This window comes from Malus domestica, chromosome 06 (genome assembly GCF_042453785.1).
Source record: "Malus domestica chromosome 06, GDT2T_hap1".
Taxonomy (NCBI): Eukaryota; Viridiplantae; Streptophyta; class Magnoliopsida; order Rosales; family Rosaceae; genus Malus; species Malus domestica.
Genome location: NC_091666.1, coordinates 1893906 through 1911150, shown reverse-complemented (window position 1 = coordinate 1911150; position 17245 = coordinate 1893906). Strand labels below are relative to the sequence as shown.

General features: G+C 39.7%; 1 long non-coding RNA gene across 1 annotated transcript; it reads right to left on the bottom strand.

Annotated features, from left to right (window-relative positions):
• Positions 1-9931: 9931 nt before the first annotated feature.
• Positions 9932-17245, bottom strand: LOC103420148 (uncharacterized). Its single transcript, XR_003774327.2, has 3 exons — positions 16819-17245; positions 11286-14853; positions 9932-11173 (listed from the first exon to the last, which is right to left on the bottom strand). It is a non-coding gene; the product is annotated as an uncharacterized lncRNA (long non-coding RNA).

Here is a 17245-nt window from a genome sequence, read left to right as displayed (position 1 = left end):
CTCGTGTGCCCACACATCCAACGAAGCATCCTTATCTCCACTACACCTACGTGTTGATGCTTCACCGCCCAACATTTTATGCCATACAGCATTGCCAGCCTTATTGCCGTCCTATAAAATTTTTCCTTGAGCTTCAGTGGCCTACGACGGTCACACAACACGCCGGATGCACTCTTCCACTTCATCCATCCAGCTTGTATTCTATGGGTGAGATCTCTATCAAATTCTCCGTTCTTTTGCAAGATAGATCCTAGGTAGCGAAAACGGTCGCTCTTTGGTATTTCCTGATCTCCGATCCTCACCCCTAACTCATTTTGGCCTCCGTTTGCACTGAACTTGCACTCCATATATTCTGTCTTTGATCGGCTTAGGCGAGGACCTTTAGATTCCAACACTTATCTCCAAAGGTTAAGCTTCGCGTTTACCCCTTCCTGCGTTTCATCTATCAACACTATATCGTTTGCGAAAAGCATACACCAAAGAATATCATCTTAAATATTAAGTTTGTGATCTTCGCTAGATTGCTCCGATCATTAGTGTTGATAAGTATGTAAATGGATAGAGACAGGAAGCAAACACAAGATGTACGTGGTTCACCCAGATTGGCTACGTCCACGGAGTAAAGGAGTTCTCATTAATTGTGAAGGGTTTACACAGTATATAGGTTCAAGCTCTCCTTTAGTGAGTACAAGTGAATGATTTAGTACAAATGACATTAGGAAATATTGTGGAATAATGATCTCGTAATCACGAAACTTTTAAGTACCGAAGTGTGGTATCGTCTTCACTTGCCTTATCTGTCTCATAGGCAGATGTGGCATCTTCTTTGGAAGTACTCTTCCTCCCTCCAGGGGTGGTATCTTTAACTGGTGGAGATGCACAAGGTAATGTATCAATTTCACTTGACGCTTACTTGTAGTTTCAGGCTTGGTCAAGCGCGATACAAACCATGTAGTAGGAGTCCCCCAAGTCGCCGAGCTAGGGGGTCTGCTGAAAGAGGTGACAGACAAGGTAAGCAATCAGAGCTCCAAGCAATCAGTCCCAGATCAGAAGCTTTGATTTCGAGTTCCGGCTGATTGTTATCCTTCTCCTTATCTTGCAGGTAGCATGAAGGATAAAGAGAAGAAAATGAGAAAATGTGATATGAGATACTTTTGCTTTTGAAGAAGTAACTTTCCACAGGCTTATTCTTGAACTGGGCTGGAGGGTTTTGTTGTTTCCACCAGAGTATAAGGCCGACTGAAGAATTTGAGGGTCAAAACAAGTCCATCAAATCTAGAGTACGTTCGACCCTGCTGATATGGGATACTTTTGCTGTTGACAAAGTAGTGGATGTATCGGCACGTGTTCTGTTGCGCTTGTCTCCACATGCTTCCTTGTATCATTCTCACTTGCCCTATTTGTTCCTCAGACAGATGTGGTATCTTCTCGGGAAGCATAAGATGTTGAAGATGAGTACTCGAGAGCAATGGGGTTCCAGGCAGTCAGTTCCGGACTGGAAGCTTGATTCCAAGTGCTGACTGATTGCTCTCTTTCTCTTTGTCTTGCAGGTAAGAACAAGGCCAAAGGAAAAGACAGGAAAAAAGCATGATATGGGATACTCTTGCTTTTAACCCTGATGATATGAGATATTCTTGCTCTAGTGTAGCTTGTTTGCAGAGGTATTCTCGGGGGGGAGGGGGAAAGAAAGCTGAGTATTTCGAGAGGCTTCGTTGGGAGTGCCCTCTCAGATATGAGGAAGGGTTGAGCATTTTTGCAGGTCTGCCTGTCCGTTGAGGATGGAGGTCGACATATATATAAGTCTCCTTAACAAGGAGTAATACTATTCTTTTACCCTGCTTGGTCATAGCACGGTAGTGGGAGCTGCCAGCTTCACGTGTTTTAACTCTGTCAGAGCACTTTGAAAAAATGGTGTGTGGTATCTGGAAAGCTGATGTTACGTGTGAAGATTACAGACAAGCTTTATCCAAGGAGATCTGGCTCTTGAAGTTGAGAAAGCGGTGTGAGGATTACAAACAAGCTTTATCTAAGGGAGCGGTGCCTCTTCGGTTTTCGAACAAGCAATCCTGTCGGGGATCTATCTTTCGAGATTCGGAGAACGGTGCTTCTTCGATTTTTGAGAAAGCAATCCTGCTAGGAGTCTGGCTCTCGAGATTCGGATAGCGGTGTCTCGTCACTTTTTGAGAAAGTAATCGTGTTGGGAGTCTGGCTCTCGAGATTCGGAGGACGGTGCCTCTTCGATCTTGAAGCAAGCAATCTTGTTGGGAGTGTTTTCTCGAATGTGAGTAAAGGTTAGGCCTGCTTGCTAGTCTACCTTGCCACGGAGCATAGAGGTTGACCCACAGGGACTTTCCAATTATCCAGCAATGGTCCTGTTCCTTTACCCTTGTGGGTAATAATATGGTAGCTAGACCTTCAAAATTTACGTGTCTAAACTTTGTTAGTGCTGTTTCTTTGCTATTCTTTTACCCTTCTTGGTCATAGCGATGTAATAGGAGCTGCAAGCTTTACGTGTCTAAACTTTGTCAGAGATTTTTGGCAAAGTTATCTGTGGTACCCGTGAGCTGATGTTGCGTGTGGAAAGTGAATGATTGAACAGTAACATTCACGTGCTTTCTACTTCACTAGAAATCTTCGACAGAATGCCCGTAATTTCCGCCAAGTTGAGTGTGCATGTGACAGGTGCTGACAAGGCTGAAAAAGCAGGTGCCTCTTCGATTTCTGAGATCGGCCTTCGTGGTCTCTGAGCAGCCCAGCTTTTGAGAAAGCAAGCGCCTTTTCGATTTCTGCGATCGACCTTCGTGGTCTTTGAGCAGCCCAGCTTTTGAGAAAGCAAACGCCTCTTCGATTCCTGAGATCGGCCCTCGTGGTCTCTGAGCAGCCCAGCTTTTGAGAAAGCAAACGCCTTTTCGATTTCTGAGCAGGCGCCTCTTCGATTTCTAAAGCTCCATCGAGTGCGGATTTTTATAGAGGCTGGTATTAAGTTCCAAAGCACACTTGAATCTCCACCAGTAGAAGCTCCCTTCTTGCATTTCTAAGATCTTGATTTGTCCGACTTCTTTTCTCTTCAACACCTTTGAAAATGTTTGGCCCCTCCGACCGTCGTTTTGACTTGAACCTTGTTGAAGAGGCAGTCACGCCTTCTCCAGACAACATATGGCACCCATCATTCGTATCCCCTACTGGTCCTCTTACCGTTGGGGATTCCGTGATGAAAAATGATATGACCGCTGCGGTGGTGGCCAGGAACCTTCTCACTCCCAAAGATAACAGACTACTTTCCAAACGGTCTGATGAGTTGGCTGTTAAGGATTCTCTGGCTTTCAGTGTTCAGTGTGCAGGTTCTGTGTCTAATATGGCCCAACGCCTATTTGCTCGAACCCGCCAAGTTGAATCATTGGCGGCTGAAGTGATGAGTCTCAAACAGGAGATTAGAGGGCTCAAGCATGAGAATAAACAGTTGCACCGGCTCGCTCATGACTATGCTACAAACATGAAGAAGAAGCTTGACCAGATGAAGGAATCTGATGGTCAGATTTTACATGATCATCAGAGGTTTGTGGGTTTGTTCCAAAGGCATTTATTGCCTTCGTCTTCTGGGGCTGTACCGCGTAATGAAGCTCCAAATGATCAACCTCTGATGCCTCCTCCTTCTAGGGTGCTGTCCAGTACTGAGGCTCCAAATGATCCCCCTCCGGTGCCTTCTCTTTCTGGGGCTCTGCCGACTGCTGAGACTTCTCCTAATCAACCTTTGTGAATGCTCCCTCTTGTTTGTTTATTTTGACTCGTGTATATGTACATATTTGTAACTTCTTAGAGATATCAATAAATAAGCTTTGTTTCATTTCAACGTATTGTGTTAAATACACCAAAGCCTTCTTCACTAAGTTCTTTGAATTTTTCTTTTGTTGAAGCTTGTATGTTGAAGCTTTGTGAGTGGAGCATGTAGGTTGAGGCAGTGTTCCCTTAATCATGAATATCGAGGCGTTACGAACCATTGTCGCCAAGAACAATTATCAAATAATGTCTCAAAATTTCTATCGATAGAACATGTAACTTACATAAAATACATCCCTAAGGATGTTTTAGAATGATTTGAAACCCATTGACCAAAAGTCAACCGTCGGTCAAAGATCGACGGTAGGATCCACAATGCTACGTAACTCAATCCAGAAAGCTTGAGCCTTTATTTCCTCAAACCAATAAGAGCAAAATGATATATAAGCGATCAAGAACACAGAAGTAAACTAATCACACACAATGATATGAGCCTTGCTTACTGTAGAATCATATGGAGCAACAATTACAAGCACTCAAATATTCTTCCCACCCACTCTTAATTTAGGGTTTTGAGATCTCCTTGGCTCGTTCATTCTAGTTAAAATTTTCAGCCCTATTTTGTTAAAAATTTGTTGAACTTGAATTGAGTTGAGACTCAAATTAAAGTAAAAATCAATCACTACCACGTTTAACAATTAGCATGACGAACAGAAATTGGTCATGCAAAGCTTAATAGCATCGTACAAATGTATGCGTGACAAAAACTTCGTCGCGCTGAATCTGTCGTGCAAAAATCACGAAGAAAGACTTTGTGCGATGAACAAAAGCATTGGTCGCGGAAAATAAGGCGTGACAGTTCCTCATTTGCCGCACCAAATTTTTAGGAACGAATATATTTGTCGCACAAAATGCCAAGAGACAAACTTGGGACGACTAATATTCGTGTCTAAAAAAGTATGCGTGACGAAAGTGAGTTATCGGAAAAAAGTATGCACGACGAAGCTATTTGACACATCCCGACCCAGATTGTCCACTAGGACTCCGAATCGGGTTGTGCTGGCCAACACCTGAAAGGTGACGAAGTCATAAAGTGTAGTAATGTGGAATATGTGAATAAATTTAAACCTAAAAGTGCCTAAATACGAGAGTGCGCTGTGAGCGGGAATGAATCCATTTCACACGTGATGTCAGAGCATAAGTAAAGTACAGTATAGTGGATTGAAAATCATACCATCGAAGGTAATCTCCAATACCAAGACTTGCCACGAATCCTCGTCAATACGAAAACTCTTCTACTAGAAACTTGAGGGATAAAAAACAAGAGTAAGTGGGCCTGAAAATAAAACTTTAATAAAGACCTTCTAAACGATATAACCCATCACTGTAATACTTGTATAGTGTCCAGGAAATCATTCTACGTATAAGTATGAAATCAAATGTAAATCAACAGGAAATCCAGAAATATTCTAAATCACTATATATCGGCAACAACATAATAAAATCAGGTGCTCATCAGTCTATGATAACCCATGAGTCGGAGTTACCTAACGCAACCTGTACGACTAAAAAATCAATCTATGATAACACATGAGTCGAAGTTGCCTAGTGCAACTTGTACGACTTATAGGCAACCTGTACGACAGTGTCGGAGTTACCTATTGCAACCAGTACGACAATGTTGGAGTTGCCTATTATTGCAACATGTAAGACAGTGTCGGAGTTGCATAAAACACTAATATAGTCATGCCATAACTCAATCATTTCAAATAACACCATAAACTAACCTAAACTTACCTGTACATCTCGCGTTCACCTTAGCACTTCAAGGCATTCACAACAATTATATGTAGGTAACATGCATATGGTTATACCATGATGCAATCTAAAACTCAACCATATCACAGTATTTTAGAATATATAATATATATATATATGACATGGCATAAAATGCATAAATCAATTTAAAAGCGTTTGTGGAACTATCAATTATATATATACGATAAAAAGGAAAAGACCCACTCACCTGAAGTCTGCGCTACAATTCTCTAGCATGAATATCGAGGCGTTACGAACCATTGTCGCCAAGAACAATTATCAAATAATGTCTCAAAATTTCTATCGATAGAACATGTAACTTACATAAAATACATCCCTAAGGATGTTTTAGAATGATTTGAAACCCATTGACCAAAAGTCAACCGTCGGTCAAAGATCGACGGTAGGATCCACAATGCTACGTAGCTCAATCCAGAAGATCCACACCTCATATTTCTGATTCGTAACTTCCAAAGATCCACATTATGCTTCTATAATATCATACTAAAATTTCATTAAGATCCAACGGTTGGATCTTCGCTAATTGCTAGAATTAAGTGGTAGCCGATGTTTTATTTTACAAGCTTACAAACCCAGTTCAGGAAAATCCGCATGACAGATTCTCGATCCGTAAGTTTCCTTGGTCTTCAAATATTACGTTCTATAACGTACTAAAGTTTGGTGACGATCCAACGGTCGAATCGTCGATTCTTTTAATATCCAAGTGGTGGTCTCTATCAAAACTATAGTCTTACGACGAGATTTCGTCAATCGAACCTCACATATGAAATTATAGTAAACAAATTAGTGTAGGAATGGCAGGTGGGGCCTCGGCCCAAGCGCGGCCCCGACTCACAGGAAAATTATACTATTTTTAAAAATTCCCAAATTTTACAGGCATGTAGAGAAAATCAAGGGGAATAATTTTTATACCTGGGCCGAGGTCTAATTCAGCCAGGAAGTGCTCAAATTCGTCTCAAACCTGCCGGAAACCCTATAAAGGGTGTGCTTTGATTCGTCGATTCCGAAGCTCCGTCACCCCAACCACCGGTTAGGTCTTGTTCCTGGGTTCGACGGAAGACTAATGGTATTGGTAATCGACAATGGTGGCTTCAGAAATGGTGAATTGCATCTGTGTAAACCAGAAACTCAACGAGCTCGATCTCGGTGATACGAGAACCAAAACCCATCAAATTAGGTGGAGATACAAGCTGGAAGGTCGCTGAGTTGTATACATGTGGTGGATTGCCTTGCTTTGCTGGAAAAACGGTGAGAAAGCCATCAGAAAACATGGAGGAAACAGGTCGAAGGTTGGGTCACGGGTTGTAGGAGTCCAGGTTGGTCCCTCTCCTTCTCAATCTCATCTCCTTTGTCTCCTTTCCATTCTCCTAATTGGATAGCTCCTTCTTCTTCTTCTCTTAATTGGGCAAACCATACCTCATTTCCACTCCTCCGGTTTAGGCAGTAACCCTCCCTTTCCTCCTTGTTTCTTCTACTCCCCAACTCCCTTATTTTTCCCACTCAGCCACACACATATGGCATAAAAATCATTTAGTAATAAAAATAGTGTTTTATTCAAAATACTTTCGGGTTTGTAACTCAATAAAACTTTAACCGTAACTCCAAATTCACTTCTGCTTGTGCCTACACGTCTATATTGTCGAGTACTTCAAGAATACATAAGGGAATATTTTGTACGTCTCATTATACATTGGTCAATGAAAGTCAACACCCTCGCCTCTAAGGGCATTTTCGTAAAATCACGCTTCTAAAATTTATAAAATTCTAAAATTAGGGACGAGTTGTCACGTATTTGTCACGCAAAAAAAAATTATATTTTTTGTTATGGGTTTAATGTTATAATAAAATAAAAAAATAAAATTGAAATAAAAAAATGTAATGAACAAAAAAATAATTTATTTAAAATCAAAATAAAATGTATGTACAAGGAAAAACTTTTAAAAGTTAGGGACTAAACAACTAAGAAAAAAAGGTGGAATAATCTATGGGGTCATCGTTCACATGCGGATGGAAAGATTAGGGCAAGAAGGACTTGGGGTTTTGAGGTCGAACAGGCGGAGTTCTGGGCATGCTCGGGTTGGAGGGGTTAGTACATCGATAAGGGACGAATATCCAGGAGTCGAATGCCGAACTGACCGAAGGCCTATACAATTAGTGACATTTGGCTTTTATACAAGGCGAGCTCAGTCCTTAGGTCGGCCACCTCTGTTGTCAAAGCTGTCACCTCACCTTTCGACTGGGAGGATGAAAAGGCTCAAGGTTCCCGCCGCCGAGCATTCCTCATCCCCCTACAATACGTCCCCAGCCTCCGTCCAAGAGTCTGATCCAAGGTGTCTGCAAGGATCTGAAACCCCGCATCCTCTAGGGGATCCACACACTCAAGCAGAGTCTCAGGAGGAAATTAGAAGGCGGACTCTTAAAGAACCAACTGCCTCTTTTCCATCATCGTCGCAAGTGTAAAATAACATGAAATATTAATAATAAAATTCAAATAATAACCTTGATACTTGAATGCGTAAGATAGTAATTATAATTGAAGAATACTTACATGAAGGGACTCAGTCAACTCATCCCTAGGTCGAACATAAACGTCTGCAAAGACATCGATCTCTGGGAATTTTGAAGCCCCCGTGAATAGAACAAGATAAGAAAAATGTTATTATGAAAGAAAAATTAATACAACTGACATATTAAAAATTTAATATGAAAAGCTTTATTATTACCTACTGTCGCGCCTCCATCCTATATGAGAGGATCCTCGAACCCTAATGATGGAGAAAAGTCTTCTTCTCCCGATTGATCTTGTTGGCTTTCGTCTTCTTCTGTTATACAAAAAATAAATGTATTAGCTCTAATTTAAATGAAATTTAAAAACAATCATTAAATATTAGTAAGAAAAGTAAAATACTTTTAGACTTAATATAAAAAATGTACCATATAGCCGGTGTAACGCCCCGTCCCGAATTATTTGCTTTATTTCGGGAAATAATAATATTAGTGATAGGCCCAAACTAAACTCCGGTTTAGTTTGCTACTATTTCTTTTATTATACTTCTAAATCTCCAAACAATTTAATTTCTATAAAATTAACCATGTTTTTCATTACCATAACAATCAATTATGTTATCAACTTAATTCCCCAAATTCTTCTATCAAGCAACCTCTAATTCAAAGATTAATTCTCGAATATTTAATCTTATTGGTATTATGGGTGCATCTAACATCTCGTTAGACTGCCTACGTACCCTAAACAGGGATCAAGCCATTCGTAGTTCACAAATTCCAATTCTATTAAACTTTGATATTTCTACACATAACTAACAATCCCCATCTAGCTTCAAACAAGTGTATTACATTAAATACGTATTAAATTTATTTCCAGAACATCAAAATTAGCTTAAAACTACGGCGTCGGTTCCCTGGGCACGCGTCGCTGCCGGTGGCGGTCGGCCGCCTCGATTCGCTGGAAAATATCAACTATCTCTAAAAATTACCAAATTTTACTGAGAAATTAGATCTCAGTGAGAGGAACAACTTTCATACATGTGGCCAAACCCAATTTGGTCGGGAAACACCTCAAATCGGCCACGAACCGCCTGAAACCCTTGAATTTGGGTGTGTTCAATTCGACCTCAAAGTAACTCCGACGCCCCTAAACTTGTTTGGGCTTTGTTCCACACCTCAAATGGAGTCTAATGGTGGTGGTAATTGTACCAAATCATTTCAGATTTGGTGGATTTCAAGCAAGAAAGGTCGCGACACCCACGGGTATGTTCTTCCCAAATACAAGACCAAATTTCATGATTTTTGGGGTGTAATAGGGAGAGGGAAGGTCGTGGAGGGGTTTCCAAGTGGTTGTTTGACACAATTCACCGGAAAAATGGGTGAAATCCCGTCAGAAACATGTATGGTGCCGAACCGGGTCGAGTCACCAAGGCCCGGGTCCCGATCTCCCGTGTCTAATTTCTCTCATTTCTCTCCCTGTTCTCTCTCCCCCTTGGTCCTCCCCCTTCTCTTCTTTCTGTCATTTTCTTTCAATCCCAACCGTCCATTTTGGTTTCTTCCTTTCATCTCAGCCACACATGTGGCATGACACATGGCTCCAGATTTTCTGGAGCCTTCTAAAGATGTTTAAAATTACCAAATTTATCCCCGAATTTAAACGTTAATAACTTCTCCACTCTAACTCTGTTTCACGAATAGTTTGGGCCTACGCGTTCGTAAGATCGAGCTTTATTCAAAAATATAAATTTTTACCTTGAAAGGTCTACGTATTTTAAATAATTAATGTCCAAACTTCAATCCTCGTAACTAGTTTAATTTAAAACTAAAATTTTATGAATTAATATAAATTCTCAATTCTTCTCATATACTTATAATTTTGAATACCTAATTCATATATTTAAATTTTTCAGGGTATTACAGCCGGGCTCCTAAAAATGACTGCAGAGCCACACCCAATTTTTTCCCAATCCTTGAACTCATTCGGGCAACCCTCCTCAAGAGCGACCTGCGGATCATCAAATGTCTGTGTGCATGTCTCTCTTCCACTGCTTTTACCTTTCAGCGAAAAGCCTGTTGACGTGCGCCAACATATTGTCGTTTATGTCGTCGAAATTGTAATTCATTTGCAATGTAACAAATTAATTACATACATTAAGTAATATAAATATATAAAATTTAAAGAGAAAGCAATAAAAAGGCAATATACTTACCGATAAATAAGCACGTACCTTCGTCCTCACCTCGTTTGGCATTGTCTTCCAAGACTTCTATTGCATAGGGCAATAGGTCTGAACAACGTGACCAATGTCGTAGGCCAATGCGCTTTGTTGCTCCAGCGTTAGTGCAGCCTGATGCCAGTCATCGTATTCGATCGTGATACATTCGTTGGTCACTTGGGTGACCTTAGCCATCTTCAACTAGCGACATGGTCCCCGAATATTTTTCTTTGCTGAAAAAAAAAAACAGTCAAACAAACACTACAAATTATACCGAAATTTCTGCAGAACCTCCCCTAAAGTTATAACAATTCCCAAACCCTGGACATTATAATAATAATAATATATGATATCCAACAACAATCACAACTAGGGGTGGACAAACGGGGCATGGATCCGCTGGTAGAGGCGGGTTTAAGCAGTTTAGGGCGGGTCCAATTTTTTAAAATCTGAAACGGGATGGGGCGGGGCGAGTCCACGTTAGTTGCGAGGAGGGGCGAGTCCTAATTGTTGAGGAAACGGGTCCCCGACCTAGACCGTTTCCACCGTCCAAAAATTTGTCTATCTCTCAAACAAAACTCTCAATCTCTCTCACTAACTCTCCATCTCTTTCATCTCTATTCCTCACCTCTACAACTCACTCTCTTGCCCCTCTCTCGCCCCTCTGCAACTCACTCTATCGGGATTTCTATACTGAAATTGCAAAGTGCCAAGCAAATAAATATCAATAATTTGATAAACTGAAAACGGAGTGACAAAACTAAGAAAGAAGTAACTTTTACCGCTATAATAGCAGCATCCGTCAAAAAATACAGGAAGTCACCCTCAATATCAAGCTGCACATAGACTTGGTCAATATGCAAGTGATAAGTGAAAAAAAAAATATCCCACCGGTGGGAACTGGACTCATGATTTACAAATGGTGGGTGCAAAGTGTGAAATTCCAACCTGGCTTGCACCAAACAACGCCCTTATTGCTTTTTCATTAGTTGTAAGACTTTGTTCAATGATACAAGTAGCTTCTTGAAGTGCAGCTTTGCATTGCGGACCTGCAGACTCTTAACAATATGAAAATCTAGGTTTTTGCAGTGAAGATTTGATAGAGAATTATGAGAAAGAGAGACGAAGAATTGTAAAGTGGGAAAACTTTTATTAATCGACTGAAAAACAAAGCACAGTAGCTATATATACATTTTCCAATCTTAGCTTCTTAAGTATGCTACTACTAAGATTACATATTAAGAAATCAATCTACAAGTGACAAGTGTACAAATGATAAACTGACATATGGCAACATCTCTATTATTACCCCCCCTCAATCTTAACCAGGAGCACCAAGGTTAAGATTGGAATAATGGCGAATGAAATCTGGACTATGAAGACCCCTGGTAAACACATCCGCAAGCTGAGCCTTGGTAGGAATATATTGCACCAACAAATCACCCTTTTGAACTTTCTCACAAACAAAATGATAGTCCGTGTCGAGATGCTTAATCCGAGGGTGAAAAACATGATTAGTACTCAGAGCAAGAGTAAAAAGATTGTCACAATGTAAGAGAGGTGGAGAAGGAACAACGACATACAAGTCACACAGTATATTTCTCAACCAACACACATATGCTGCACAATGAGCAAGGGCCTTATATTTAGCTTTAGTGGAGCTCCAGGAAACTGAAGATTGTCTTTTAGATTGCCAAGACACATGATTTGATCCAAAGAACACCACATAACCGGTAATAGACCAACGAGTATTAATATCCGTAGCCCAATCAGAGTCAGAATAGGCTGTTAAAGAAGTATCAGAAGTAGATTTATACGCCAATCCACACTGCAAAGACCCTTGAATGTATCGGAGAATTCTTTTGACCAAGAAAAAATGAGAATCAGTCGGTTGACTCATAAACTGACAGACAACATTGACGGCATGAGAAATATCGGGTATGGTAAATGTGAGATACTGCAGTGCACCGACAAGACTTCTATACAAAGTGGGATCAGCTAAAGGAGTGCGTTCAGACTTCTATACAGAGTAGATACAGGTTTACAATGTTCCATACCTGCTTTCTTAAGAAGCTCCTTAGCATAATTGGTTTGATTCACAAACAAATCCCCATTTGCTTGATACGAAATATGAAGACCATGAAAATATATAAGAGCACCCATGTCCTTAAGATCAAAATATTCACCAAGTTGATCAATTATAAGCTGAACCTGATCATTAGTAGAACCCGTAATGATAATATCATCAATGTATAATAGCAGAACAACAATATGAGTCCCATCATGTTTCACAAATAAACTATCATCTGAAGAAGACATTTGAAAACCCAAGGAAGGTAAAACTCCAGTAAATTTGTGATGCCAGGCTCAAGGAGCCTGTTTGAGACCATACAATGAACTTGACAAGCCTACAAACATGAAAAGGATGACAAGGATCCACAAATCCCGGAGGTTGCCGCATATAAATTTCCTCATGTAATTCTCCATGAAGAAAGGCATTTTTAATGTCTAACTGGTGAAGAGACCAGCGTTGAGAAGTGGCCAAAGCCAAAATAAGCCTCACTGTAGAGTGTCGAACAACTGGACTGAAGGTTTCAAAGTAATTAAGACCTTGTTCTTGAGTCAGCCTTGAGCAACTAGTCGTGCTTTGTGGCGTGCAATCGTGCCACCAGAATTTGTTTTGACTTCATAAACCCACTTACATCCTACAACAGAACGGTTGGGAGGAAGTGGTACCAAAACCTAAGTACCTTGAGATTTAAGAGCATTAAACTCATCTCGCATAGCTTGCTTCCATAATGAATTCTGAGATGCAATGCGAAATGTCTTTGGTTCCTCCATATGAAAAATGTTAGCCACAAAGGAATAACCAGCATAGCTAACATCAGTATCATTAATAGACAATGAGTGCAGTTCTAAGGGCTCAAGAACAAAATCGGAGGTAAAGATGAAGCAGCTAAGTCGTCGTACCCAGTGCACAAGGCTCCCGCTTTACGCAGGGTCTGGGAGAGGTGAATGTCGGCTAGCCTTACCCCCATTTATGGAGAGGCTGCTCCCAAAAGGTAAAAGTACCTAATGCTGAGTGGAAACAAGGACAGGTAACAACTCAGGTGAAAGAGGAGGAGTAGCATTGGAACGAGCTATTAAAGATTCAGATTCCTATGATGAAGAACCAGATAAACCAGAAGACATTGGTGAATCCCCCTGTACCTTGTGAAGTAACTTGTGGTAGTGTAACAACCAAAGGAGGATGCAATTTGGAATCTGAACTGATGGAGGAAGAAATAACTAAAGAACTAGACAGCTTTGCAGAAAACATATGCTCATCATGAATCATATGCCTGGATATGTATAATCTCTTGGTTGCCAAACTATAGCAAATAACCCCCTTATAACCAACAACATAACCCAAAAAGACACATAATAGAGTCCTATGGTGAAGTTTATTATTGGTATAGGGCCTGTAATAAGGATAGACAGTAGACCCAAATATTTTCAAATGTCCCAAAGTTGGAGACTTCTTATATAACTTGAAGAAAGGAGAAGACATTTGAAGAGATCTAAAAGGCATCATATTAATGAGATAAACTGCATGTGCACAAGCATGGTACCAAAAGACTTGTGACAAACCAACAACAGACATAAGAGTAATAGCAGTTTCCACAATATGTCTATTGCGCCTCTCAACAAATCCATTTTGTTGAGGAGTATAAGGACAAGAAATCCTATGAAAAATGCCTTTAGAACTCAAAACTGCTGAAATTGTTTACTAACAAACTCCGCACCACCATCAGATTGTAAACATTTAACAAAACCGCCAAACTGAACTAATATAAAAGTATAGAACTTCACAAAAATGGCAAAAACATCTAATTTATTGAATAATGGAAAAATCCATACAAACTTAGTACAATCATCCACAAAGGTTACATAATACCTAAACCCTTCAATAGACTTTACTGGTGAAGGACCCCAAATATCAATATGGATCCTCTCAAAAGGTACTAAACACCTAGTGGACTCAGTAGGAAAAGGTAACCGGGACATTTTTCCATTTATACAATCAAAACAGATACTACATTGCTTATCAACTATAGAACTAAGCTGAGACTTATTTTAGTGGGGTGGCCTAACATCTTATGCCACACAGAAGACTTGATCATTTGCCCAAGAAAAGCTGAAGAAGTTGCACACTGCACAGGAATCTGAAACTGTTTGAACACAGTATAGAAACAGAAAACTTCAACAGTAAGTTTTCTTGATTGTATTGAATCAATAATTCAGTTGTAGAGATGTGAATATATATAGCCTTAGCTGCCTTAGGCTAATTACAAGAATACCCTCAACTACCTTGACTAACTACAGTTACTAACAAAACTGATTACATTTAGCTTTAACAAACTATTTAACAGTAACTATATTTGATGACTTGTCATTCTCCCTAATACACAGGAATCTGAAATAGCTTATTTGGCTTACTCCTGCCTCTGTATAGTATCTCCTTTGTTACCTTGTCCTGCACAAAAAACTTAGTGTCATCACAAATAAACCAACACCAGTTATCCTTGCACAGTTGTTTAACATATAATAAATCTTCAGCTAAGTGAGGAACATGAAGAACTTTAGATAATTGAAGAGAATGAGAAGGAGTTTTAAGAACTGTAAAACCAATGTGCTTTATTGTCAAACCTTGACCATTCCCAATTTTAATTCGATCTAAACCATCAAAAGGAATGGGCTAACTGAGATTAGATACATCAGAAGTCATATAATGCGAGGCACCAGTATCCACAATCCAAGCATCTCCAGTTGGATAAAGGGCAACAACATGAGCATTCATGGCAGTCATATTAAAAAATGATGGAATAGGACCTGGAAGATGTGAAGTAGAACCAGGAAACAGAGCAGAAGAGGAAGAGTAAACATATTTCAGCATGTTATTGAAGGCAGGAGGTGGAGCATGGCCTTGAAACGCATAATTCCCACGATGGTAACATTCTAAAGCAATATGACCCCATTTACCACAGATTTGACATGCAATGACGGTTGAAGATGAACTTGAAGACCGATAATAGTAGTTAGGAGCGGTATGACCTCTCCGTTGACAAATCTGACATTCAGGCTACATATTAAACCATGAATCAGTATTTCCATTCCACTGACCTTGTCTAGAACCAGAATTAGAATCTCTACCCTTATGAAAATTGGACCTGAAGTTACCATTACCCCTCTGTTGATGCCCATTATATGATCTGTAATTAGATGAAGGTGTTATAGACATAAAACATTGAGATGAATTACCAGCAGAAAAACTAGACTTAGAATTACCAACAAAACCATAACCATATCCATATGGAGAAAACTGAACTGGAGGTGGCATAGGTAATGAGTGTTGCTGCACAGGAGACACTTGTAAAAAAGGTGGATGCTGAACGAGAGGAGCAGGATAAAAAGATCCAGGACGAATGGTTCCAACAGTGGCAGATGAAAGACTATCAGTAGAATGAGAATTAGAGGATGACCCCTATTCAATATTAGTTTGAGAACTAGAACCCTGAACATACATGGCAGCCATAGAATTGGACAAAATATGCTCCATACATTCAATATCCCTTTCGGTATTCAACAATTGGGCTCAAAATTCCTTCAAAGAAATAGAAGACTCCCGAGCTAAAATGACTGTTCTAATAATAGCATATTCACGAGGAAGACCAGCAAGAGCAGCAATCATCAAATTGTTATCAGATACAACTTCACCAACAACAATTAATTGATCACGAATAGATTTCAGTTTAGACAAAAATTTATCAATACTATCACCCCCCCCCCCCCTTCTGCATTGTCTGCAATTCAGTCTTAAGCATGTTAATTTTGGACTTAGAAACAATAGCATATCTATCCTCAAGAATGGACCAAGCATTATGAGCAGTTTTGCATCCAAGAACATGGTCTATAGCATCATCCGATAGAGTAGCAATTAACAAGCTAAGAAGAGCTAAATCAATTGTCTCCCAATCTTGAAAATCAGAAGAAAGTTCTTTAGTAACCCCAGTCTCAAGACTAACAACAAATTTGGGTAGACATACAGATGTACCATCAAAATGAGCAAACAACTTGTATCCCTTAAGCACCAACTTAAATTGAAAAGCCCATTTAGAGTAATTGTTATCAATAAGACGAATAGTTAACATTCCCAGAATACTTTCAATCTTAACAGTAGATAAACCCATCTTTCAAAGAATCACAGTAATAACAGAGAAAATTTTGATTGGCAATAGGCCTCTGAACAATCAATTGGTAGTGACTTCGGTCTTCACCAATTTACAAACGACATCAGTCTTTCACAATATATCAATTCGAAAGAAAATTGAAATATGCAAGATTTAGGGCATCGACCTTTATCAAAATCTAAGGCATCGGCCTTCATAGAATCAACACAAATCAAACAATTGATGAAGAAAAGCAAGCGAATAGTACTCACAAACTGATGACGCAGCACGAAGCAAAGAAAGGTTACCAGCGTAATCCTTGTAGAACAAAGTTTACTAGAGTCCACCAGTTGATAGAAATCCGAAAGGATAATTTGATTAATTGATAAAAAGATGTCCTTAAATAAGCCTTTTACAACCTCTTGGAAAACTCAAAAGACTTAAGAAATTAAAATGAAAATAACTGACATATAATAAAGCCCTTGAAACCCCAAAAGACTCCATTTATTAGTAGGCTGCTGTCTTGATGACTTTCTGCAAAAGATGGCTCAAGCCACTTTTGTGGGAGAATTATTTTAACACGTTTCTGCGAAAAGTGGCTCAAGCCACTTTTATGGGAAATTAATACCCCTTTTATGATTGCACCCTTTTGTCTTCCGACGTTCCATCTCCTCCTCGATCCATTCCGCCATTTGTTCT